We start from the raw sequence: 27963 nt of genomic DNA, 5'->3' as shown, positions 1-27963 counted from the left end.
CAACAAATTGCAACGTTTTTTACCGCGATTTGCCACGACAAAACGCAGCGTTTTTTACCGCAGTTTTGTATAGGTCATTGTCGGGTATGGAGAACGCCGAAGCCGCCCGATATGCCGCGACAAAAAAGGGTCCGGGACTTGTTTGAGCTTCAGGCGTTCAGCGTTTCGGCGTTCGGCGTGGAGATGTGAACCATCTCCATAGAGAATCATGTTATTTCTCCCCTCCAGTGTATTGTAGCGTCGCGCTTCAGGCGTTTTGTCGCCTAGGTGTGAATGCAGCCGGATGTACACTACTGAAGTCGCTCTGACTTCAGAAAAGTTTCCTGTACTACTTCAAGGCGACTTTTAGGCAACTTGTAGGCGACTTGTACCCATTGATTTCAATGGAATTTGCCTCCAAAGTCGGATCGCTGTCTTAACTGAAGCAACTTTACAGGAAAAGAAAACAGTGTACTAAGGCAAATCCCTCCCTCTCACAGAGCTGATTATTCTGTGATTGGCCATAGCCAAAGTCGCCTGTCTTGGAGGCAACTTTAGGTCGTGTTGTAAGTTGCTCCAAGTCGCGCTGAAGTTGCGCTGAAGTCGTTTTGCAAAGTCGCGCTGTAAGTCGGGTTGCCCCTGTGTGAACCGGCACTCAGACAGAAAGTGACTTCAAAGAGGCAGCAGGAGATCACAAGCCTTGATATGTAACAAAAGATTTAAAAAAAGATAAATTACGTTGTTTCCTTTTCATTCTAATAAATCTCCTCCTCTCTATCACTGAATATTTCCCTGTGCTTGAAGTGACCTGTGATTAGTGCAGACACCTTGCCTGGCTCTTGCACTGCAGCCTCGCCTGGTTGCATCATCACATCCCAGACAGGTGAAGTCGGTGAGAGCGCAGCGAAGATAAGACGCACGGCGGATTCCTCACTCTGGAAAGACTCCATCCCAATCTGCGGAATAAATAACAACTCAACCATCGCATGTATTGAAGAGACTGCTAATTAGAGCATTCTAATTTATCAGCCTCCTCCGATCATCGAGCCAAGATTACCATTTCACAGTTCATCGAGGGATACGGGAAACGTCTGTACAGCTGGAGGATCAGACTTGCAAAGTAAGTGCGATGCTGGCTGAGGTCAACGTTTAAAGGGGAACTCTAACTGGGATTAAAAAAAACAAAAATAATAATAATAATAATAATAAACTGCTTGACGTAATATCAGCCTATGTGCACCCGGTTCTTTTTTTTATCTCATTCTAAGAGGAAGGTTAGGCCACATGCATTCTCTAGGACGCCTTTTCTCCAACAGGAGCAGCAGAAAAAAGCACATGTGTTTTTTTGCATGGGCATTTATGCACATTAACCACTTGCATACCGTGCATTTTCACCCCCTTCCTGCCCAGACCAATTTTTAGTTTTCAGCGCTGTCGCACTTTGACAATTGCGCGATCGTGCGACGTGGCTCCCTAACAAAATTGATGTCTCCCCCCCCCACAAATAGAGCTTTCTTTTGGTGGTATTTGATCACCTCTGCGGTTTTTATTTTTTGTGCTATAAGCCCCCATTCACACCTAGGCGTTTTGTCGCCCCGAGTGTGACGCCGCAGCAGCCCCGAGACGCTGGAGGGATGAAAACACATTGCCCTCTATGGAGATGGTTCACATCTCCACGCCGAACGCCGTACGCCTGCCACCTGAAAAAAAGTCCCGGACCTTTTTTTCAGGCGGCTTTCGGCGTTCGGCATAGGAGATGTGAACCATCTCCATAGAGGGGGTGAGGCTGCATTCACAATCGCAGCGTTTTGTCGCCGCAAATCGGGGTACAAAACGCCGCAATTTGTCGCCGCAATTCGCGGCGCGATTTTGTACGCCTAGGTGTGAATGCAGCCTAAACGGTGCGACAATTTTGAAAAAAACACAATGGCCCGGATTCAGATAGCAGTTACGACGGCGTATCTCCGGATACGCCGTCGTAACTCTGAGTTGCGGGGTCGTAACTATGCGACTGAGTCATAGAATCAGTTACGCATAGATTTCCCTAAGAACCGGCCGGCGTAAGTGTCTTACACCGTCGTATCTTAGGCTGCATATTTACGCTGGCCGCTAGGTGGCGCTTCCGTATATTTACGCGAGGAATATGCAAATTAGGTAGATACGCCGATTCAGAAACGCATGTCCGCCCGGCGCATTTTTTTTACGTCGTTTACGTTAGGCCTTTTCCGGCGTAAAGTTACCCCTGCTATATGAGGCGTATCCTATGTTAAGTATGGACGTCGTTCCCGCATCAAATTTAGAAAATTTTACGTCGTTTGCGTAAGTCGTTCGCGAATAGGGCTGTACATAAGTTACGTTTACGTCTAAAGCATTGGCGATTTGCGGCGTAATTTCGAGCATGCGCACTGGGATTCTTTCACGAACGGCGCATGCGCCGTTCGTAAAAAACGTCAAGTACGCGGGGTCACCATTAATTTAAATAAAACACGCCCACATCATCCACATTTGAATTAGGCGGGCTTACGCCGGACCACATACGTTACGCCGCCGTAACTTAGAGCGCAAGTTCTTTCTGAATACGGAACTTGCGCCCTAATTTACGGCGGCGTAACGTATCTGAGATACGTTACGCCCGCCGAGAGATACACCATTGTATCTATATCCGGGTCAATATTTTTTACTTTTTGATTTAATAAATATCACAACTTTTTTTTTAAAACAATTTCTTTCCTCAGTTTAGGACGATACGTATTCTTCTACATATTTTTGGTAATAAAAAATCGCAATAAGCGTTAATTGATTGGTTTGCGCAAAAGTTATAGTGTTTACAAAATAGGGGATAGATTTATTGCATTTTTATTTATTTACATTTTTTTACTAGTAATGGCGGCGATCTGCGATTTTTATCGTGACCGTGACATTGCGGCAGACAGTTTTGACACATTTTTAGGACCATTCACATTTACACAGCGATTAGTGCTATAAAACTGCACTGATTACTGTGTAAATGTAACTGGCAGGGAAGGGGTTAACACTAGGGGGCGATCAAGGGGTTAATATGTTCCCTAGTGAGTGATTCTAACTGTAGGGGGAGGGGGACTCCTCTGTACTGGGAACACACATCGGTCTCCTCACTTCTGACAGGACGTGGATCTGTGTGTTAACATACAGATCCATGGTCCTGCTGTAATCATGGGAAATCGCGGGGCACACGCACCGGGTCGCGCGCAATGCCGCGAGCGTGAGCGCCCCCTAGATGACCGGGAAGCCCAGGACGTCATATGTCATCCACCCAGGATGGGAGATCCCATCTGTGGACGATGGGCGGGTAGGGAAGTGGTTAACGCACGTTCACGCATCTGGCGTTAACGCATCCAAATGGCTTTATTAGCCAGAATAAACTATTGGCTATAACACACGATCAGAATTTCCGACAAGAGAACCGTGGATTTTTTTCCAACTTGTGTTGCATACACACGGGCACACAAAATTCCGACCGTCAAGACCGCGGTGACGTACAACACTACGACGAGACGAGAAAAATTAAGGATCAATGATTCTGAGTATGCGTCGACTTGATTCCGAGCATCCCGTGTTTTTTTTTGTGCGTCGGAATTTCCGACAAAAACTTTTTCCCGTCGGAAAATTTGAGAACCTGCTCTCAAATTTTTGCTGTCGGAAATTCCAACGGAAAAAGTCAGATGGGGCCTACATTCGGTCGGAATTTCCAACCAAAAGCTCACATCAAACTTTTCTTGTCGGAAATTCCAATCGTGTGTACGCGGCATTAGAGTGTATTAGCCTAGCATTACCACGTGTTTAGGTGCGTTAAGGCACTTTTGAGCAATTTTTTTATCCTCTCCTTGCCCCAAACTTCTGTAAACATTAGTGTGCATGGGCATAGGGACGTGGAAGAGCGTTTAACCACTTAAGACCCGGACCAAAATGCAGCTAAAGGACCAGGCCCCTTTTTGCGATTCGGCACTGCGTCGCTTTAACTGACAATTGCGCGCTCGTGCGACGTGGCTCCCAAACAAAATTGGCGTCCTTTTTTTCCCCACAAATAGAGCTTTCTTTTGGTGGTATTTGATCACCTCTGCGGTTTTTATTTTTTGAGCTATAAACAAAAATAGAGCGACAATTTTGAAAAAAATGCAATATTCTTTACTTGTTGCTATAATAAATATCCCCCAAAAATATAAAAAAATTATTTTTTCCTCAGTTTAGGCAGATACGTATTCTTCTACCTATTTTTGGTAAAAAAAAATCGCAATAAGTGTTTATTGATTGGTTTGCGCAAAATTTATAGCGTTTACAAAATAGGGGATAGTTTTATTGCATTTGTATAAAAATTTTTTTTTTTTTACTACTAATGGTGGCGATCAACGATTTATTTTCGTGACTGCGACATTATGGCGGACACTTCGGACAATTTTGACACATTTTTGGGACGATTGTCATTTTCACAGCAAAAAATGCATTTAAAATGCATTGTTTACTGTGAAAATTACAATTGCAGTTTGGAAGTTAACCACTAGGGGGCGCTGATGGTGTTATGTGTGACCTCATGTGTGTTTACAACTGTAGGGGGGTGTGGCTGTAGGTGTGACGTCATCGATTGTGATTCCCTATAAAAGGGATCACACGATCGATGACGGCGCCACAGTGAAGCACGGGGAAGCCGTGTTTACACACAGCTCTCCCCGTTCTTCAGCTCCGGGAAGCGATCGCGAGGGGGCGGCTAGAAACGAATAACCGCGCCCTCGTCCCGGTTCGCTCCCACACGATTCCCTACCGCCGCATGTACCGGGGGGGGGGGTCCCGATCGGACCCCTGACCCGCGGAAAGGCAGGGACGTACATGTACGCCCATCTGCCTGTACGTGCCATTCTGTGGACGTATATGTACATGCGGCGGTCAGCAAGTGGTTAAAAAGTCATTTTTTTTTTTCAATACATTTTTTTTCCTCCTTTAAGTCCGTTGGGACGGAAGTGATGTTTGACGTTGCCTCTGTTATCCAACGTCATTGAAAAAACGTATAATAATAATTAATTCCGTTCCATCTGTTCAGATGCGGCATTCGTTATTTCGGATAATTTGTAACTTTGGATAAATTCGTATTCGTTACATTGACTAACTGCCATATTTGAAAGGAAATTCCAATACAGCGGAACCTCGGATTGCGAGTAATGCGGTTAACGAGCGTTTCGCAATACGAGCACTGTATTTTAAAAAATCCTAACTCGGTTTGCGAATGTTGTCTCGCAAAACGAACATGATTCAGGCCAAAGCAGTGTGCAGTACCGCGTTTGGCCTGAGGTGGGGAGGGGGCGCCGGATCCGTTCAGAAATACTCCGTTCCCGAGCCAATCCAAGGTTTGTCGAGGCCAGCTGAGCTGTCTTTGGGCTTTTCTGGCTGTTTCTGAGCCTCTCTGGCGTCCCCCCACCTCTGGCTGCATGCAGTATTGCATGCCATTGAAGTCAATGTGGAACAAATAATTTTCGTTTCCATTGACTTCAATGGGGAAACTCGCTTTGATTTACGAGCATTCTCCTGGAATGGATTATGCTCGTAATCCAAGGTTCCACTGTGCCTATAATTTATTAGTTGGCTGTTAGTGAACGTAACGAATATGAATGTATCCAAAGTTACGAATTATTCGAAAGAATCGAATACCGTATCTAAACGAATGAAAGGTAACAAATTAATAATAATAAATAGCCATAATAATAATAATCAATTTCAATTTTTTCTATTATTATTTATTATTCATTCGCTCTGTCCTGTTTGTTTAGATGCAGCATTTGTTAGGAATTTTCTAATTTTTCGAATTTACAAATTGCGATCATAACAGATGACCCGAAAAAAAGAAAAAAAAAACAAACAAACAAATGAAACAAAAACGAATGAATGAATTGGGAAGTGCACGTGTCTAGATGATAGGAGGAGAGAGCGGAGTGACAAAGAGATGAGCTCATGACCGTTCTGCTTCTCCTTTCACTGTCTGGTCACAGGATGGGAGCAGGTCCTGGGTGACCTGGGCTCAGAGGAAGTGGGTTGAATAATGTTGGGTGTCATCCAACCTGGAGGAGGAATGATGCTGAATTGAGTCGGTTAGCCTGTAGGGCAGGGCTCGACAAATCCCGGTCGCCAGGTCGCCATGGCGACTAGAAATAGCGTCCTGGCGACTTGGCTTGGAAGGTGGGCAAGTGAAGTCCCCAGCTCTTCCTTGTGTGAGCTGGCGCCATCTGGTGGTGGCCGTTGGTATTACAAGTTAAGCATTACAAGTTAAACAGCAATTCTAATGTAATTTTTCACTATTTTCACTGCCATCTTCTTCCCTCTAATTAGAACCCCCAAACATTATATATATTTTTTTTATCCTAACACCCTAGAGAATAAAATGGCGATTGTTGCAATACTTTCTGTCACGCCGTATTTGCACAGTGGTCTTACAAGCGCACTTTTTTGGGAAAAAATTACACTTTTTTTAATTAAAAAATAAGACAACAGTAAAGTTATCCCATTTTTTTTAATATTAAAAAAGATAATGTCACGCCGAGTAAATTGATACCCAACATGTCACGCTTCAAAATTGCGTCCGCTCGTGGAATGCCGACAAACTTTTACCCTTTAAAATCTTCATAGGCGACGTTTAAAAAAATCTACAGGTTGCATGCTTTGAGTTACAGAGGAGGTCTAGGGCTAGAATTATTGCTCTCGCTCTACCAATCGCGGCGATACCTCACATGTGTGGTTTGAACACCGTTTACATATGCGGGCGCTGCTCACGTATGTGTTCGCTTCTGCGCGCAAGCTCGTCGGGACGGGGTGCGTTTTCTGGCTCCTAACTTTTTTAGCTGGCTCCTAGATTCCAAGAAAATTTGTCAAACCCTTCTGTAGGGGACAGCTCTGGAGACAGGGTGAGTATAGCAGCCAGAGCTGTTTTTTTCCCCAACTACTCAACAAGCTGCATTTAATCTTTAAACCATAAAATTGGTTGTAGTTTTTCTGAAAATGACAGCGGGGGTTGTGTCACATGACGACTTGAGACACCACGAGACACTTTTCCTTCCAATCCAGTCTATTATCTGGATATGTATAGTATATGGTAATGTAATCAGATATAAAGATTCATCAAAGGATTTCATAGGAAGTGAACAAACAATGGTGATGTAATTGTGACCAATATACGGGCTGAGTGTAATTCCCGGAGATTGGCCTTCTGATGGATCGTGCTGTGACAGTATAGAGGGATCCCAGATTAATGATGGTGTGTGCTGAGAGACGTCTTCTACAATCATTGTCTGTAGAGGAAGATCTCCGACTACATCTGACACCACATCACCACCAGCATATGTCCATATATCCATAATACGACGCGGCTTCTACCCACACCGCATTTCTAATGCTTTCCACAAATTATCATAGAATCGGTGTTGATTCTTCTCAAAAAACTGTAACAATTTATATATATATATATATATATATACATAATGTATGTTTATCCTGGCATACTGCCATTATAGTATGATCAACAAAAGGGAATTTAAAGGGAAACTTAATCCTTCCCTTCCAATATACTTCCTTTATTCTTTCCTTCCTTTCTTCCTCCATTTCTTTTACCTTCTTCCTCCCCTGCTTCCATTCTTTCTTCCTTAGTTTTTCCCTTACTTACACCCTCCCTTTTTTTTTTCCTTCCTTAGTTTCTTCCTTCCCTCCTCCCACCCTCCTGTACTTTCTTTAGTCTTTCCTTTCTTCCTCCATTTCTTTTTCCTTCCTTCCTTCCTTCCTTCCTCCGTCTCTCACTCCCACCATCCCTTTCGCCTTACTTTTCTTTATTCCACTCTTCTCCGTCCATTCCTCCCTCTTTCCTTCCTTTCTCCCATCCTTATCCCCCTTTTTTTCCTTCCCTCCTTCCCTTCTTCCTTCCCTCCTCCCACCCACCTGTACTTTTAGGCTGCATTCACACCTAGGCGTTTTGTCGCCTGAAGCGCGACGCTATAATACGCTGGAGTGGAAAAATAACATTATTGTCTATGGAGATGGTTCACATCTCCACGCCGAAACGCCGAACGCCTGAAGTTGAATCAAGTCCCAGACCCTTTTTTGTTGCGCGTATCGGGCGGCTTCAGCGTTTTCCATAGCCGACAATGACCTATACAAAACCGCAGTTAAAAACAACACGCTTTGTCGCGGCAAATCGCGGTACAAAACGCCGCAATTTGTCGCGGCAAATCTTGGTACAAAACGCCGCAAATCGCCTACGCAAAGGTGTGAATGTAGCCTTAGTCTTTCCTTGCTTCCTCTATTTCTTTTACGTTCTTCCTCCCCTTCTTCCATTCTTTCTTCCTTCATTATTACCTTACTTAAACCCTCCCTTACCCCCTTTTTTCCCTTCCTTCCCTCCTCCACCCTCCTGTACTTTCTTTAGTCTTCCCTTTCTTCCTCCATTTATTTTTCCTTCCTTCCTTCCTCCCTTCCTTCCTCCCTTCCTTCATTCGTCTCTCACTCCCACCCTCCTGTACTTTCTTTAGTCTTTCCTTTCTTCCTCCATTTCTTTTTCCTTCCTTCCTTCCCTCCTTCCTTCCTTCCTCCGTCTCTCACTCCCACCATCCCTTTCTCCTTACTTTTCTTTATTCCACTCTTCTCCCTCCATTCCTACCTTTTTCCTTCCTTCCTCCCATCCTTATCCCCCTTTTTTCCTTCCTTCCTTTCTTCCTTCCCTCCTCCCACCCACCTGTACTTTTAGTCTTTCCTTTCTTCCTCCATTTCTTTTTTCATCCTTCCTCACTGCTTCCTTCCTTCCTTCCTTGCTGTCTTTCCTCCTCCGTCCCTCACTCCCACCGACCCTTTCTCCTTACTTTTCTTTAAGCCAATCTTCTCCCTCCATTCCTCCCTCCTTCCTTCCTTCCTTCCTCTTGTCCTTATCCCCCTTTGTTTTCCTTCCTTTCTCCTTCTTCCTTCCACCCACTTTTTTCCCCTGTCCTCTTACCTTCCTTTCTTCCACCATTTCTCCATCTACCCCTTCTTCTTTCCTCCCTTTTGCTCACACTTAACCCTTCCTTCTTTTTTTACTTCTTCCATCCTACCCGCCCTTACCCTCCTTTATTTCTTTCCTTCCTTCCTCCTTCTTCCTTCCATCCACCCTTTTCTCTTGCTTCTTACCTTCTTTTCTTCCATGATTTCTCCCTCTATCACTCTTTCCTTCCTTTATTCCTTCTATATTTCCTTCCTCCATTTTTCCTTTCTCCCTTGTTTCCTTCCCTCATTTGTTTCTTTACCTTTCTTTCCTCTGTTCCTTCCTCTCTCCTACCCACCCTTACTCCATTTTTTCCTTCCTTTTTCCTAAAACTCCCATCCACCCTTAACCTCTTTTTATTCCCTTTCTCATCCCTTTCTCATTTCTTCCTTCACTTTTCCTATCCACTCTTCCTTACTTTTTAGTTGCCTTCCTTTATTTCTAAATTTCTCTCCTTCGCTTCCTCCCTCCTTCCATCTTTCCTTCCTTCTTCCTTCCGTTCTACCCACCCATCCTACTTTTTTTGTTCCTTCCTTTCTTCCTCCATTTCTCTCTCCCCTTCCTTCCTCCATTTCTCCTTCCTTTCTTCTCTTCTTCGTTCCTCACTCCCACCAAACCTTTCTCCCTTTACCTTTATTTTTCTTTCTTCCACTGTTTCTCCCTCCATCTCTCCTTCCTTTCTTCGTTCCTTCTTTTCTCCATCCTACCCATTCTTATGGCCCTTTTTTTTAATGTCTTTCTCTATCTTCCTTACACTCACCCTTTCTCCCTTTCTTCTTACCTTCTTTTCTTCCATGATTTCTCCCTCTATTACTCTGTCCTTCCTTCCTTCCACCCATAACCCATTTTTTCTTTCCTTTCTTCTATCATTCCTTCCTCCATTTTTCCTTTCTTTCTTGTTTCCTTCCCTTCTTTGTTTCCCTCCCTTTGTTTCTTTTAACTTTACTTATTTCCTCCATTTCTCCCTCCATCAACCCTTCCTCTTTTCCTTCCTTCATCCCTCCTACCCACCCTTTCTCCCTTTTTTCCTTCCTTCCTTTTTCTGAAAACGAAAACTCCCTTATTTCCTCCATTTCTCTCTCTCCTTCTTCTTCTTTCTTCCTTCCTTCCTTCCTTCACTCAAGGTATCATGCTGTAGGAAGAAGGCAATGCAGGGGATGTCTGAGATTTTACCTTCCTTCCTTTTTAGTTGTCTACCTTTATTTTTCTATTTCTCTCCTCCCCTCCCTCCTTCCATCTTTCCTTCCTTCTTCCTCCATTCCACCCATCCTTCCTACCTTTTTTCCCCTCCTTTCTTCCTCAATTTCTCTCTCTCCTCCTTCCTTCCTTCCTTCCTTCCATCATTCCTTTCTCCATTCCTTTCTTCCTTGTTTCCTTCCCCTCTTTGTTTCTTTACCTTTCTTTTTTCCTCTGTTTCTCCCTCCATCAATCCTTCCTCCTTTCCTTTCCTTCCTTCATTCCTCCTACTCACCTTTACTCTCTTTTTTCCTTCCTTCCTTTTTTATCCAAAACTCCTTCCTTTCTTCCTCCATTTCTCCCCCTCCTTTCTTCCTTCCATTATTAATTTCTTCATTTTCCCTCCTTCCTTGTTTTCTTCCCTCCTTTGTTTCGTTACTTTTTTTTCCCCCATTGTTTCTCCCTCCATCAATCCTTCCTCTTTTCCTTTCTTCATCCCTCCTACCCACCCTTACTCCCTTTTTTCCAAAACTCCTTCTTTTCCTCCTCCATTTCTCTCTCTCTCTCTCATTCTTTCCTTCCTTCCTTCCATCATTCCTTCCTCCATTTTTCCTTTCTTCCTTGTTTCTTTCCCTCCCTTTGTTTCTTTATCTTTCCTTTTTCCTTGGTTTCTCCCTCCATCAATCCTTCCTCTTTTCTTTCCTTTCATCCCTCCTACCCACCCTTACTCCCTTTTTTCCTTCCTTCCTTTTTCCAAAACTCCTTTCTTTCTTACTCCATTTCTCCCTATCCCATTCTTTCCTTCCTTCCTTCCTTCCTTCCTTCCTTCCTTCCTTCCTTCCTTCCTCCCTTTCTTCATTTATTTATTTCTTCCTTCCTTCATTTATTTCTTCATTCCTTCATTTATTCATTCCTTCCTTCTTTACTTCCTTCCTCCTGCATATTGAATAGATCACTCAAGGTATCATCCCGTAATAAGAAGACAATGCAGGGGATGTCTGAGATTTAACCTCCAGCTCTGAACAGACTTCTAAAATAAGAAGTGAGCCAGCTGCATGAGCCAGGGGATTCTGGAAAGTCATAACATGAAGAGAGAGGTTGTCATGGAGTCATGGTCATGTTGTGATTGCTGTGACCCTTTTATCCCCTGTACACACGATCGGTTCGTCTGATGAAAACGGGCCGATGGATTTTTTCATCAGATATCCGATGAAGCTGACTTTTTATCAGTCTTGCCTACACACCATCGGTAAAAAATCGTGTCCAACGTGGTGACGTAAAACACAACGACGTGCTGAGAAAAATGAATTTCAATGCTTCCGAACATGCGTCGACTTGATTCGGAGCATGCGTTGTTTTTTGACCGATGGAAATCCATCAGTCAAAAAACAACGCATGCTCCGAATCAAGTCGACACATGCTCGGAAGCATTGAACTTCATTTTTCTCAGCACGTCGTTGCGTTTTACGTCACCGCGTTGGACACAATTATTTCTATTGTTTTTTTAACCATACGAAAATTTTAAAACAGGTTCTATTTTTTTTCACCAATGGGAAAAAAAACTGATGGGGTCCACACACGATCGGTTCGTCCGATGAAATCGGTCCGTTTTCATCAGACGAACCCATCGTGTGTACAGGGCATCAGAGGTGTTTACAGTTTTTTTTTCAACTCCTAAAGATACTTTTATTAAAGCGAAAAATAAAATGATCTCGTATTTATACATTATCGGCCTTCTGGGCTCACATATCCATCCAGCTCCAATAAATAATATTTTTTTTTCTCATTAAATTTCTTGGGAAAATAATGAGCGTGAAGTGTGAGAAGACGTTGGGTGAGCAACAACTTGTTTTCTAAGTTCTAGCGCGGTCAGAAAAGGTGAAAAAACTGAAAAGGTGAAATTAATTAAACAAATACACATAATTAAAATACATAATATTGCATGACCTCGGTGGTCTGTGTGAGTGGCCCTGGATTCCAGGTACCTGGTGTCTGGGGTGATTAGTTATACAGGCTGGCTAATTACCTGAACCCACCGGCTGTTTACTGCACTCGTGTTTTATGATGGAAGGAACAGGAAGGAACACAAACTGTTTACGCTCCTTAACCACTTAAGGACCGGACCAATATGCTGCTAAATGACCCAAGGGGTTTTTACAATTCGGCACTCCGTCGCTTTAACAGACAATTGCGCGGTCGTGCGACGTGGCTCCCAAACAAAATTGGCGTCCTTTTTTCCCCACAAATAGAGCTTTCTTTTGGTGGTATTTGATCACCACTGCGGTTTTTATTTTTTGCGCTATAAACAAAATTAGAGCGACAATTTTGAAAAAAATGCAATATTTTTTACTTTTTGCTATAATAAATATCCCCCAAAAACATATATAAAACATTTTTTTTCCTCAGTTTAGGCCGATACGTATTCTTCTACCTATTTTTGGTAAAAAAAAATTGCAACAAGCGTTTATCGATTGGTTTGCGCAAAATTTATAGCGTTTACAAAATAGGAGATATTTTTATTATATATTTTTTTTTTACTACTAATGGCGGCGATCAGTGATTTTTTTCGTGACTGCGACATTATGGCGGACACTTCGGACAATTTTGACACATTTTTGGGACCATTGTCATTTTCACAGCAAAAAATGCATTTAAATTGCATTGTTTATTGTGAAAATGACAGTTGCAGTTTGGGAGTTAACCACAAGGGGGCGCTGTAGGAGTTAGGGTTCACCTAGTGTGTGTTTACAACTGTAGGGGGGTGTGGCTGTAGGACTGACGTCATCGATCGAGTCTCCCTATAAAAGGGATCACTCGATCGATGCAGCCGCCACAGTGAAGCATGGGGAAGCCGTTTTTACATACGGCTCTCCCCGTTCTTCAGCCCTGGGGAGCGATCGCGACGGAGCGGCTATAAACGAATAGCCGCGCCGTCGTCCAGGATCGCTCCCCGCGGGAATCCGACCACCGCATGTAGCGGGGGGGGGGGTCCCGATCGGACCCCCGACCCACGTCTAGGCAGGGACGTACAGGTACGCCAATGTGCCTGTCCGTGCCATTCTGCCGACGTATATCTACATGCGGCGGTCGGGAAGTGGTTAAGGAGAAGGGATTGTATTCTTAAAGCCTCAATATTGTTTTACCATCCCTCTTTCCTACCCCTTCTAACCCATCATACTATGTTTTCCCCTCCCAGAGATCTATCTATCTAAAACTTCACTTTCTCCTCAACCCCAGTCTGTACTGACAATATGGCCACTTGCTAACTCAACAAGATCCACAGGCAGCATCAACTCATAAAATAGACTCAAGTAGATTCAAAGGCAGTTCTAGGCTTGATGATATAGAATGTGTTTTTGTCTTTCATAGCGACGAATAAAGCATTTTGATACAAAGGGTTTTAGTTACTAAAGGCAAATCCACTTTTCACTACTTGAAATTGCACTGAAAGTACACTGTAGATCTGAGGGGGACATGCAAGGAAAATAAAAAACAGCATTTTAGCTTGCACATAATTGAATAATAAAATCAGCAGATCTTCCCCTCAGATTTACAGCGACTGCATTTCCAAGTGCACTTTCAGGTTCAAGTGTAGTTTGTACTTGTAGTGCAAAGTGGATTTTCCTTTTGTAAATAACCCCAAAAGTGTCTTTACTATAGAAAGCAGGGACGTGCAGTCAGGGGAGGCAGGTGAGACATGAACAATGAAAAAAAATTGACTTTGAGGGTCGTAGCTCAGCGACCTGGGGTCAGAAGCTACATACAGAGCGGCCAGTTTAAATTCAGGCTGGTACACTCTGTTTTCAGCAGATTGAGAGGATGAGCTCACAGTGCCTCTCCTCACTTCTTGTCAGAGGCACTGAGCTCAATGGACAGCTTGGAGCCTTGGACCAATGGTAAAGTACCATTAGCCCCAGCTGTCCAATAAAAATGCTGCCGTGGAGGCACGCCTCTCACTGCAGTGTCATAGAAGGGAAATGTGTCCCTTCCAGCCCAGCCCTCTTAACTAGAATGAAAAAAATTGTGTTTATGTGTATAAGATTTACCCATAATCCCATTTTTTTCTCACACAGTTAAGAGAGAGAATGTGAAACTTCTGCTGTCGTAAAGGTACAGTACAAGCTAAATCATATATTTATATGCTATATGTTGTAAGATAATAATTTATTATTTATCTATTTACTGTGAAATTACTGGTTGGAATTTATAACGTCAAACTTCAGCAATGTGTCCATTAAGCCACCTACTTGAGTACAGTTTTTGAAAATATAGTAAATTACCTTACAAACAATATATAATAATTATTTGTATATTACTTACGTATGATAATTAACCCCTTGCCACCCAGGACATTTCTGACACTTCTCTTCTACATGTATAAATCATCATTTTTTTTTTAGGGTTGTCCCGATACCACTTTTTTAAGACCGAGTACAAGTACCGATTATTTTCATTTTTTTTTTTTTTACAATTTCTTTTCTTTTTTTATTTATTTATTTCTTTTTTTAAGGGGGGGGGGGGGTGAACAGTGTCAGTGTGTTTTTTATTTTATTATTTATTGCAATTCTTTTTTTTTTATCAGCCCTGTTGGGGGGCTTTGGCGAGATATCAGGGGTCTTAACAGACCTCTGACATCTCCCCTTTGAGACAACGAAAGGGACTAGGGACACAGATTCCCCAGTCCCTTTCTCAGCAGCCTCAGCTGTGCTGAAAATGAATGGAGAGAAGACAGCGGCTCCTCTCCATTCATAAACTGAAGCATCGTAAACACATAGCTGGATTCACGTAGATGGGCGTAACGTTAGGCAGGCGTAGCGTATCGCATATACGCTACGCCGCCGTAAGTTAGAGAGGCAAGTGCTGTATTCACAAAGCACTTGCGTCCTAAGTTACGGCGGCGTAGCGTAAATGTGCTGGCCTAAGCGCGCCTAATTCAAATTGTGAAGAGGTGGGCGTGTTTTATGCTAATTAATCATGACCCGACGTGATTGGCGTTTTTTATGAATGGCGCATGCGCCGTCCGTGGACATATCCCAGTGCGCATGCTCCAAAATACGCCGCAAAGACTTATTGGTTTCGACGTGAACGTAAATTACGTCCAGCCCCATTCACGGGCAACTTACGCAAACGACATACATTTTTCAAAATTCGACGTGGTTCCGACTGCCATTCATAACATTGGCTGCGCCATCTTTTTGGTGGAATAACTTTAGGCCTGAAAACGCCTTACGTAAACGGCGTATCTTTACTGCGATGGGCAAGCGTACGTTCGTGAATAGGCGTATCTTGCTGATTTATGCATTCTAGGCGTAAATCAGCGTTCACGCCCCTAGCGGCCGGCCTAAATAGAAAGCTAAGATACGACGGCGCAGGCAGTCGTATCTTAGCTAGATTTAAGTGTATCTCAATTTGAGAATACACTTAAATATACGATGGCGCATATTCAGAGTTACGACGGCGTATCTACTGATACGCCGGCTTAACTCTTTCTGAATCTGGCTTACAGTTTACAATGTTTCAGTTATGTGAATGGACAGAGTCAGTAATCACTGACTCTGTACATTCGGAAAAGGTAGAAGCCAGATTTACCGGCTCCTATCTCCGCTCTGGTGTCCGTATCGGGACAACCTTAATTTTTTGCTAGAAAATTACTCAAAACCCCCAAACATTTTTTATATTGTTTTAGCAGACACCCTGGGGAATAAAATGGTGGACATTGCAACTATTTATGTTACACAGTATTTGCGCAGCAATTTTTTAAACACATTTGTAAAGTAAAACAAACGCTTGCAATCATAAATAAAAGCAACGCAATGACATCAGCAGAGCTCGTCCCGACGTGTTTCGTCTCAGAAGACATCATCTGGGGTGATGTCTTCTTAGACCAAATTTTGTGAGTGTTCCCAATATTTTTTACAATAAATTTAGTATACCTACGGCTTTACACTATGTGGAGTTTTTTTGTTTCCTTCTCGGTTATACTGCATGTTACATGGCTAAAGACATCCCACTGAGATTTGTAGACATCGGTCTTTCTAAATGGAGCCCGGCCGGAGACCTTTTCAGTATATAGAAGCATTTCCCATCTTGGCATAAACTATACGTGAGGATGATCCATTCTCTCATTATTACACCACAAGCCTTTTATTTGTGTCCTTGCTTTTCCCCATGTGTGGAATATTTATCAAATAGATTGTCGACTATAGATTGATTATTTCTAATAGGGAGAGATAAACCATTTATTGAAACATATGGCCACTATAACAGTTCCAACACACAATTACAATATGACTGCTGTGATCTTTTCCTTTCCATTTTCTTTTTCCTCTTTCCCTTTTTCTTTTTCCTTTCCTTCTTTCTTTTCTGCTTCCTTTCTATCTATTATCCAAACATTTGCTAAAAGGTGATGCATAAAGGGACAAAAGGTTCATCAGCTAGTACATCAAGGTAATGATGCTTTTTTTATTTCTATTAATTATTTTCAAAAAATGATAGTTATTTTCAGTGAAGCACAATAAAATGTAAAAATGGCATCCACAAGGCTGAAATAAAGGGCCAGATTCACAAATGAGATACGACGGCGTTTCTCCTGATACGCCGTCGTATCTCTGTTTCTATCTTTGCGACTGATTCATAGAATCAGTTACGCATAGATAGCCAGAAGATCCGACAGGTGTAATTGTTTTACACTGTCGGATCTTAGGATGCAGTACTGCGGCCGCCGCTGGGGGGAGTTTGCGTCGTAAACCAGCGTCGGGTATGCAAATTAGGAGTTACGGCGGATCCACAACGGTTTTTCGCGTTCGCTACGTCGCCGCTAGTCTAGTTTCCCGTCGCAAAGTTACACTTTTTTTTTGGTGCCTTAACTTTAGTCAGCAAGTGTATTGCTGTATAAAGTATGGCCGTCGTTCCCGCGTAGAAATTTAAAAATCAACGTCGTTTGCGTAAGCCGTCCGGGAATATGGAAGTACGCTACGTGCGTCGCTGTTCAAAAAAATGACGTCACGCCGCGCAAAGCACGGCGGGAGTTCGGAAACGGAGCATGCGTGGTAGGTCCGTCGCGGGAGCGCGCCTAATTTAAATGGCACACGCCCATTTAAATTGGCCCGCCTTACGCCGGAGGCCGCCGGCGTAGGTTTTCATCGCAAGTGCTTGGTGAATCAGGCACTTGCGATGAAAAATTGCGGCGGTGTAACGTATCTAGGATACGTTACGCCGCCGCGATTCTACGTGAATCTGGCCCAAAGAACCCAATCCTTGTGCTAAAGCTTTGTGAATTGAGCCTTGAAAAAGTATTCATACCCCTCGAAATTATCCATATTTTGTAATTTTACAATCAAAAATGTAAATGTATTTTATTGGAATTGTATGTGATAGACCAACACAAAGTGGAAGGAAAATGATAAATGCTTTTGCATTTTTTTTTTTACAAATTAATATTTGAATAATGTGGCGTGCATTTGTATTCAGCCCCCTTTACTCCGATACCCCTCACTAAAATCTAGTGGAACCGATTGCCTTCAGAAGTCACCTAATTGGTAAATAGAGTCCACCTGTGTGTAATTGAATCTCAGTATAAATGCAGCTGTTCTGTGAAGCCCTTAGAGGTTTGTTAGAGAACCTTAGTGAACAAACAGCATCATGAAGGCCAATGAACACACAAGACAGGTCAGGGATAAAGTTGTGGAGAAGTATAAAGCAGGGTTAGGTTATAAAAAAAATATACCAAGCTTTGATCATGAAGCCATGTGGGGGACACAGCAAACATGTGGAAGAAGGTGCTCTGCTCAGATGAGACCAAAATTGAACTTTTTAGTCTAAAAGCAAAAGCTATGTGTGGCAGAAAACTAACACTGCACATCACCCTGAACACACCATCCCCACTGTGAAACATGGTGGTGGCAGCATCGTGTTGTGGGGATGCTTTTCTTCAGCAGGGACAGGGAAGCTGGTCAGAGTTGATGGGAAGATGGATGGAGCCAAATACAGGGCAATCTTAGAAGAAAACCTGTTAGAGTCTACAAAAGACTTGAGACCGGGGTGGAGGTTCACCTTCCAGCAGGACAACCACCCTAAACTACAGCCAGAGCTACAATGGAATGGTTTAGATCAAAGCATATTTATGTGTCAAAGTCCAGACCAAAATCCAATTGAGAATCTGTAGCAAGACTTAAAAAATTTCTGTTCACAGACGCTCTCCATCTAATCTGACAGAACTTGAGCTATTTTGCAAAGAAGAATGGGAAAAAATGTCTCTCTCTAGATGTGCAAAGCTGGTAGAGACTTCCCCAAAAAGACTTGCAGCTGTAATTGCAGAGAAAGGCGGTTCTACAAAATATTGGCTCAGGGGGGCGCCATACAAATGTACCCCCACACTTTTCACATATTTATTTGTCAATATTTTTTAAAACTATTTTTATAATTTTCCTTCCACTTCACAATTATGTGCCACTTTGTGTTGGTCTATCACATAAAATCCCAATAAAATAAATTTTACGTTTTTGGTTTTAACATAACAAAATGTTGAAAATGTTAAGGGGTATGAATACTTTTTCAAGGCACTGTATGTAACATCCTATCTAACCAAAGTAAGTCCGAATACCATATCTGACCAGAGAATTTTCCGATGCAGAATTGTATGCGGTTTTGATAACCCCGGCACCGTAACATGTTCAAATTTCCCTGCTCAGGTTTCTTTGCCCATGAACGGTGAGCAATAGTTAATCTAATCTCCGCCAGCGCCAAAACGGCATCTCCGTCTAGACCAGCGAAAAGGCCCTGGATTCCCGGTAATTGCTCCCGTCAACTTTATAATAACATTTAAATATTTGCTGGAGATAGAGCTAATAAAACTCTTCATACTGAGTAGAAATTGAAATACATTAATGGCATTATGCTTAAACTGCTCCGTTTACTCAGAAATCCCTCTGTGTAAAATAGACATAAAAGTGACTGACTGCGAGGCGGCGAAGGAATAGCCGCCATCGCGAGGGGAGATAATGTAAACGCCAGGCGCATTCGCCGGGCAACTGTCAAACGTCTTGGCGGATTATGGCTAACGACCTTTTGTAATGGTTTGCACTACCGTGTGACGTCTCTTGTACGGATCCTTACTGTCAGAGTTCTGTTTAGATTCATGAGTTCTTGTCTTAAAGTGTTGCTAAACCCACAACAGTAAAATCAGTCTGTATATGCAGGAAAGCATGCTGGTTATACTCACTGTGGAACCTAAGGGGTTAATCCTCTGCAATGTGTGAAAAGGCTGTTTGATCCTGTCTTCTTGGTCCTTCCCTTTTTCCACAGTCCCCAATCCATCTCCTGATAAGACAGAGCCTTTGGAGTAACTCTGCACATGCCTAGTTTGGTGTGTATGGGTAGAGAGTAGGGATGAGCCGAACACCCCCCCCCCGTTCGGTTTGCACCAGAACCTTTGAACGGACCGAACGTTCGGGCGAACATTTAGTACCCCATTGACGTCTATGGGACTCGACGTTCGAATTCAAAAGTGCTCATTTAGGGCCAGATTCACAGTCGAGATACGACGGAGTATCTCTCAGACTATCTATGCGACTGATTCATAGAATCAGTTACGCATAGATATCCATAAGATCCGACAGGTGTAATTGTTTTACACTGTCGGATCTTAGGATGCAGTACCGCGGCCGCCGCTGGGGGGAGTTTGCATCGTAAACCAGCGTCAGGTATGCAAATTAGGAGTTACGGCGATCCACGACGGATTTTCGCTTTCGCTACGTCGTCGGTAGTCAAGTTTCCCGTCGCAATTTTAGTCGTTATTTGACCTGCCCTAACTTTACACAGCAATGGTATTGCTGTATAAAGTATGGCCGTCGTTCCAGCGTCGAAATGTAAAAATTAACGTTGTTTGCGTAAGCCGCCCGGGAATACGGAATTACGCTACGCGCGTCGCCGTTCGAAAAAATGACGTCACTGCGCGCAAAGCACGGCGGGAATTTCGAAACGGAGCATGCGCAGTAGGTCCGGCGCGGGAGCGCGCCTAATTTAAATGGCACACGCCCATTTAAATTACGCGGGCTTACGCCGGAGGCTGCCAGCGTAGGTTTTCATTGCAAGTGCTTTGTGAATCAGGCACTTGCGATGAAAACTTGCGGCGGTGTAACGTATCTATGATACGTTACGCCGCCGCAATTCTACCTGAATCTGGCCCTTAAAGCCTAATATGCAAGTTATTGTCATAAAACGTCTTTGAGAACCCGGGTCTTGCCCCAGGGAACATGTATCAATGGAAAAAAAGTTTTAAAAACGGTCGTTTTTTTTTCAGGAGTCCTGAATCTTTAGGTGCAAACTACTGAGCACACGGCCAGTACACACCGAGTAGCTTTAGGTGCAAACTACAGAGGACACGGGCAATAAACCACGTAAGAATACTGCAGCTAGCACAATCACCTGCCTGCCAGTAAATTAGGAAGAACTGATCTAGCTAAACTATACAGTGTATAAATATATGTACAACACCTGGGGTGTATATATATCCTCTACACACTGTAACTTTAACTGACTAGCCTGCCTGCCTGCTCTATCTACCTAGAAAAAATGACACTCTCTCTGTCTCTCTCTGTTCTCTCTTAACCACCGCAACACACTACACAAGGCCGACCTGCAGGCGGACTTTTATAGTGTGGGGCGTGTACTAAACCCCCTGAGCCATAATTGGCCAAAGCCACCTTGGCTTTGGCCAATTATGGCTCTCCGTTTTTTGCAAGCTGTGATTGGCCAAGCATGCGGGTCATAGTGCATGCTTGGCCAATCTTCAGCCAGCGATGCCGCAGTACATTATGGTCTGTGAAACGTAACTCGAATTTGGTGCAAAAACGACCCGTTTTGTTTGTATTTCGACGAACGATCGAACATACGATGTTCGAGTCGAACATGAGTTTGACTCGAATACGAAGCTCATCCCTAGTAGAGAGCTTTTTTCTTTTCTTGGGAAGGTGCATGTGATCAGCACAGGACCAAGCAGCACTGTCCAGACAGAGAGTCGGGGGTCCTGCAGCCTCATAGAACAGTCTGTGTAGAATGAAAAGGAAAAATAAATAAAAAAAAGAAAAAAAAGAATTGGGGAGAATGCAGGATTGCCCCCTGAACTCCTTACAGGTATTCTAATCCCTCTCCACTCTATCTGAAAAAACGAATTGCCTTTAGTTTTACAGTATCTCACAAAAGTGAGTACACCCCTCCAATTTTTTGTAAATATTTTATTCTATCTCTCCATGTGACAACACTGAAGAGATGACACTGTGCTACAATGTAAAGTAGTGAGTGTACAGCTTGTATAACAGTGTAAATTTGCTGTCAGCTTAAAATAACTCAACACACAATGTCTAAACCGCTGGCAACAAACGTGAGTACACCCCTAAGTGAAAATGTCCAAATTGGGCCCAAAGTGGCAATATTTTGTGTGGCCACCATTAATTTATAGCACTGGCTTAACCCTCTTGGGCATGGAGGTCACCAGAACTTCACAGATTGCCACTGGAGTCCTCTTCCCCTCCTCCATGATGACATCACTGAGCTGGTGGGTGTTGGAGACCTTGTGCTCCTCCACCTTCCATTTGAGGATTCCCCACAGATGCTCAATAGGGTTTAGGTTTTGGAGACATGCTTGGCCAGTCCATCGCCTTTAGCCTCAGCTTCTTTAGCAAGGCAGTGGTCGTCCTGGAGGTGTGTTTGGTGTCGTTATCATGTTAGAATACTGTCCTGCGGGCCAGTCTCCGAAGGGAGGGAATCACGCTCTGCTTCAGTATGTCACAGTACATGTTGGTATTTATGGTTCCCTTAATGAGACCTTGTAATACAAGTCACATGACATCGTGGAGGGAAAATTGCAAACTGGGCCCAATGTTGACATTTTCACTTAGGGTTGTACTCACTTTTGTTGCCAGCGGTTTGGACATTAATGGCTGTGTGTTGAGTTATTTTGAGGGGACATTTTTACCTAGCAGCAAAAGGGTCGTTGGTTCGAATCCCGACTGTGACACCATGGGCCTGATTTACTAAGCTATGTGCGCTGCGCTGGTTCATGCATTAATTAGTACTCCGGGTGGAGGCTTAATCAGGCGCATGAACCAGCGTAGCAGCCGGCGCATTGAAACTAATATGTAAAGCCGCGCCGAACTCCCTATAGAAGTCTATGGGAGAAATCAAAAGTGTTCATTTTAAAGGCTAATCTGCAAGTTTTGTCCTAAAAAGTGTTTGGGGACCTCAGTCCTGCCCCAGGGAACATGTATCAATGCTTTTTTTATTTTTTAAAACGGCCGTTTTTTCGGGAGCAGTGAAATTAATAATTCTTAAAGTGAAACAATAAAAGTGAAATATTCCTTTAAATTTCGTACCTAGGGGGGGTGTAATGTCAGCATGTGAAATAGCGCATTTTTCCCGCACTTAGAACTCCCCCTGCACAAAGTGACATTCTGAAGGAAAAAAGTCATTTAAAAATTCACACGCGGCTATAATGAATTGTCGGCTCTGACAATTCTAAAGGGATTCATTCATAAAACAAACAAAAAAATGTGTAGGGGTTCCCCCAAATTAAATTACCAGGCCCTTCAGGTCTGGAATGGATATTAAGGGGAACCCCGCCGTAAAAACCAAAAAAAAAAAAGACGTGCAGTTCCCGGCAAATATCCATTCCAGACCCTTCAGGTCTGGTGTGGATTTTAAGGGGAACTCCACCCCAAATTGAAAAAAAAAATGGCGTGGAGTCCCCCTAAAAATCCACACCAGACCCTTATCCGAGCACGTTGACCTGGCCGGCCGCAGAAAAGAGGGGGGGACAGAGTGCGGCCCCCCCCCTCTCCTGAACCGCACCAGGCCACATGCCCTCAACATGGGGAGGATGTCCCCATGTTGATGGGGACAAGGGTCTCATCCCCACAACCCTTGCCCGGTGGTTGTGGGGGTATGCGGGCGGGAGGCTTATCAGAATCTGGAAGACCCCTTTAACAAAGGGGACCCCCAGATCCTGACCCCCCCCCTATGTGAAATGGTAATGGGGTACATTGTACCTCTACCATTTCACCCCAAAAAAAATGTCAAAGTGATAAAAATGACAGTAGCCGGTTTTTGACAAATCTTTTAATAAAGTCTTCTTTTCTTCTTTCCTTCGGGGTTCTTCCGCTGCTTCTTCTCGTCCACATCTTGCCCGACGTCTTCTTCTATCTTCTCCGTCCGTCCTTCAGCCTTCTGGTCCCGCATCTTGTGTCTTCTGCGGTCTTCTTCTCGGTCCGCCAGCCTTCTCGTCCGCATCTTGTGTCTTCTCCGGACCCAGCGTTTGAATTTGAATTGGCCGTCGTCTTCCCGCTCCTGGGACCCGCCCCCCTCTGACGCCACAAGTAAACTCCTTAGAAGGTCATGTGCGTCAGAGGGGGGCGGGGTCACATGAGTGTGACACGGCGGGAACTTCTTCTCCGGGCGGCGCGATTGAAATTGAATTCCCCCGCTGTGTGACGCTCTGCGACCCCGCCCCCCTCTGACGCACATGACCTTCTAAGGAGTTTACTTGTGGCGTCAGAGGGGGGCGGGTCCCAGGAGCGGGAAAACGGCGGCCAATTACAATTCAAACGCAGGGGACGAGAAGGCGGCGGACCGAGAAGAAGACCGCAGAAGACCCAAGATGCGGACGAGGAGGCGGACGGAGAAGACAACGGGCAAGATGCGGGACCAGAAGGCGGAAGGACGGACTGAGAAGATAGAAGAAGACGTCGGGCAAGATGTGGACGAGAAGAAGCAGCGGAAGAACCCCGAAGGAAAGAAGAAAAGAAGACTTTATTAAAAGATTTGTCAAAAACCGGCTACTGTCATTTTTATCACTTTGACATTTTTTTTGGGGTGAAATGGTAGAGGTACAATGTACCCCATTACCATTTCACACAGGGGGGGGGTCAGGATCTGGGGGTCCCCTTTGTTAAAGGGGTCTTCCAGATTCTGATAAACCTCCCGCCCGCATACCCCCACAACCACCGGGCAAGGGTTGTGGGGATGAGACCCTTGTCCCCATCAACATGGGGACATCCTCCCCATGTTGAGGGCATGTGGCCTGGTGCGGTTCAGGAGAGGGGGGGGGCCGCACTCTGTCCCCCCCTCTTTTCTGCGGCCGGCCAGGTCAACGTGCTCGGATAAGGGTCTGGTGTGGATTTTTAGGGGGACTCCACGCCATTTTTTTTTTCAATTTGGGGTGGAGTTCCCCTTAAAATCCACACCAGACCTGAAGGGTCTGGAATGGATATTTGCCGGGAACCGCACGTCTTTTTTTTTTGGGGTTTTTACGGCGGGGTTCCCCTTAATATCCATTCCAGACCTGAAGGGCCTGGTAATTTAATTTGGAGGGACCCCCCTTTTTTTTTTTTGTTTTAATGAGCAATGACTCTATTCTTTATAGCCATGAGTACTTTAACCACTTGCCCACCGGGTTAATTCTGGCACTTCTCTCCTTCATGTGAAAATCACAATTTTTTGGCTAGAAAATTAATCAGAACCCCCAAACATTATATATTTTTTTTTAGCAGACATCCTAGGGAATAAAATGGCAGTCATTGCAATACTTTTTGTCACACCGTATTTGCGCAGCGGTCTTACAAGCGCACTTTTTTTGGATAAAAATCACTTTTTTGAATTAAAAAATAAGACAACAATACATTTTGCCCAATTTTTTTCTATATTGTGAAAGATAATGTTACGCCGAGTAAAATGATACCCAACATGTCACGCTTAAAAATTGCGCCCGCTCGTGGCATGGCGTCAAACTTTTACCCTTTAAAAAACTCGATAGGCGACGTTTAAAAAATTCTACAGGTTGCATTTTTTGAGTTGCAGAGTAGGTCTAGGGCTAGAATTATTGCTCTCACTCTAACGATCGCGGCGATACCTCACTTGTGTGGTTTGAATACTGTTTTCATATGCGGGCGCTACTCGCGTATGCGTTTGCTTCTGTGCGCGAGCTCGTCGCGACGGGGCGCTTTAAAATTTTTATTTGGGGTTTTCTTATTTATTTTTATTTAGTTTTATAATGTTTTACACTGAAATAAAAAAATAAAAAAAAAATGATCAGTTTTCTTCCTATTACAAGGAATGTAAACATCCCTTGTAATAGGACTAGTGTGTGACAGGTCCTCTTTATGGAGAGAGGCGGGGTCAATAAGGCTGGAAAGCATGGTATTGAAAAAAAAAAAAATAGATCTCATGCTTTCAGCTGCAATCATGTTCGTTCACCACAGTGGTGTAGTGTATAGCACTTTGACCTAGCAGCAAAAGAGTCGTTGGTTCGAATCCCGCCCGTGACAGCATCTGCATGGAGTTTGCATGTTCTCCCTGTGCCTGCGTGGGTTTCCTCCCACAATATAAAAACACGCTGTAAATCGGTTCCGGTCTAAATAAGCCCTAATATGCAGTAGTATATTAAGGTTTGGTTCTGCCCTAGGCCTGACTACATATCTGCACCTCCTAATAGAAAAATGACCCACCCCTTCCTGTCAAGGTCACACCCTGTTTTTGTATAACCCCGCCCAGTAATTTTCAGGGGACCCACACACTAGTTCTGGGGGGGCACTGGATTCCCTTAACCACTTCCATACCAGGCACTTACGCACCTTCCCGCCCAAGCCAATTTTCAGCTTTCAACACTGTCGCACTTTGAATGGCAATTGCGCGGTCATACAACACTGTACCCAAACAAAATTGGCGTCCTTTTTTCCCCACAAATAGAGCTTTCTTTTGTTGTTATTTGATCACCTCTGTGTTTTTTTTTTGCGCAACAACTAAAAAAAGACTGCAAATTTTGAAACAAAAAAACCTTTTTCTTTTTTTAGGTTAATTTTTTTGTAAATAAGTTTTTCTCTTTCAATTACGGGCACTGATATGGCGGCACTGATGGGCCCCGATGAGATGGCACTGATGGACATCGATGAGGTAGTACTGACGGCACAGATGAGGTGGCATTGATTGGCGGCGCTGCTATGCGGCACTGATGGGCACTCATAGGCGGCACTGATGGGCGGCACAGATGGGCGGCACTTATGGGTGGCACTGATGGATACTTATGGGCGGCACTTATGGGTGGCACTGATGGATACTTATGGGTGGCACAGGTGGGCACTGATAGGTGGGCACTGTGCATGGATGGGCACTGTGGGGTGGCACTGATTTTCCCAGTCAGTGCCCATTTGTGGGCACTGATTGGCATCTTTTTTCTTATTTTTTAATGCTTTTTGTTTTTTTGTTCTATAATTTTTTTTTTTTTGCACACCCTGGTGGTCCAGGGTGGGCATCCCTGGTGGTCCAGTGTGGTGATCCGAGGGGGGGCTGCGCTGATAAACAATCAGCGCGAACGCCCCCTGTCAGGAGAGCCGCCGATCGGCTCTCCTATACTCGCGTCTGTAAGACGCGAGTGAGGAAGAGCCATCGATGGCTCTTCCTGTTTACATCGTGATCAGCCGTGATTGGACACGGCTGATCACGTGGTAAAGAGTCTCCGTCTCCGTGAGAGACTCTTTACCGAGATCGGAGATGCAGGGTGTCAGACTGACACCCCGCATCACCGATCGCCGCGCTGCGTGCCCCCACAGGCGCGTGCGGCATGAAATCCTGCAGGACGTCCTGTCAGGATTGTGTAACCACTTCCCGGACGTAAATCGGCCATAGGCTGGGCGGGAAGTGGTTAATTTGCATAGTTTTTCTCTCACTTCCTGTTTGGCTATGGGGCAGGAAGTGAAGGCAAATCTCCCCAATTGGACACAGATAATCCAAAATAAACTGACAGGGCCTATAACCCTCCCTCACTCTATCCAAAATGAAAGAAAATAAAACTTGTTGATTATAGTTCTTGTCAGGGGCGGACTGACCATTGAGTCACTCGGGCACTGCCCGAGGGCCCCATGCCACTAGGGGGCCCCATCCGGGTTGCCAGGCTCAGTAAAACCAGGGACAGTATGTAAAAATCTGTGTTTTTTTTAGATCTGTCCCTGATATGTCCGAAAATGACATGCTTTTAATGTGAATATCCCAAGATTTTAGCTGCCCGCCTCTGCACTACCTCCTGGCGTGGTGGTCATCTGTAAGCCAGAGGGGCCCCATAATCTTCTATTGCCCAGGGGCCCCATGAGTTGTCAGTCCGCCCCTGGTTCTAGTTTAAGCACAAATTTCATAGAGTTTTATTGAGAGCCTTAAGAAAATATAACCATGCCAATAGGCCAGGATAGAGCGTTGCTAATATGTAGGAATGTGTGTTAGAGCACCCCACCCAATGTTAACTAAAAAATTATTAATTTGCAAATAAGTATTATCTGCTCATTTTTTTGGGGATGTCTGCACCCCTGATAGTGACAACATTTGTGAGGTGTCTTCACCCTTTCTAATTCATTCACTTCCTGTCACATAGCCAAACAGGAAGTGAGGGTAAAACCTTACTAATATCTTTTCTTGGGGACACAGAGATCAATCTAAATAGTTTCCCATTATGTAAATTGCACTCTAGCATTTTGCTGTGTACACCCCAAATTATTAGGGATCTTGGACTTTGGGGTCCATTTACTAAAGGCAAATCCACTCCTACAAGTGCAAAGCAAGGAAGAAAACAAAACAACTTTGCTTCTACAGGATTGGATGTTAAAACCATCAGTGCTTCCTCTCTGATTTTCAGCAACTATGCTTGTACTGCAGAGTGGCTTTGCCTTTACTAAACCCCAAACTAAATAATCATTTGGGGCAGGGATCCTCAAACTACGGCCCTCCAGCTGTTGTAGAACTACACATCC

The sequence above is a fragment of the Rana temporaria genome, chromosome 2 (assembly GCF_905171775.1).
Source record: "Rana temporaria chromosome 2, aRanTem1.1, whole genome shotgun sequence".
NCBI classification, from domain to species: domain Eukaryota; kingdom Metazoa; phylum Chordata; class Amphibia; order Anura; family Ranidae; genus Rana; species Rana temporaria.
The sequence above is the reverse complement of the archived record's forward strand: the minus strand, read 5'-3'. Positions refer to the sequence as shown.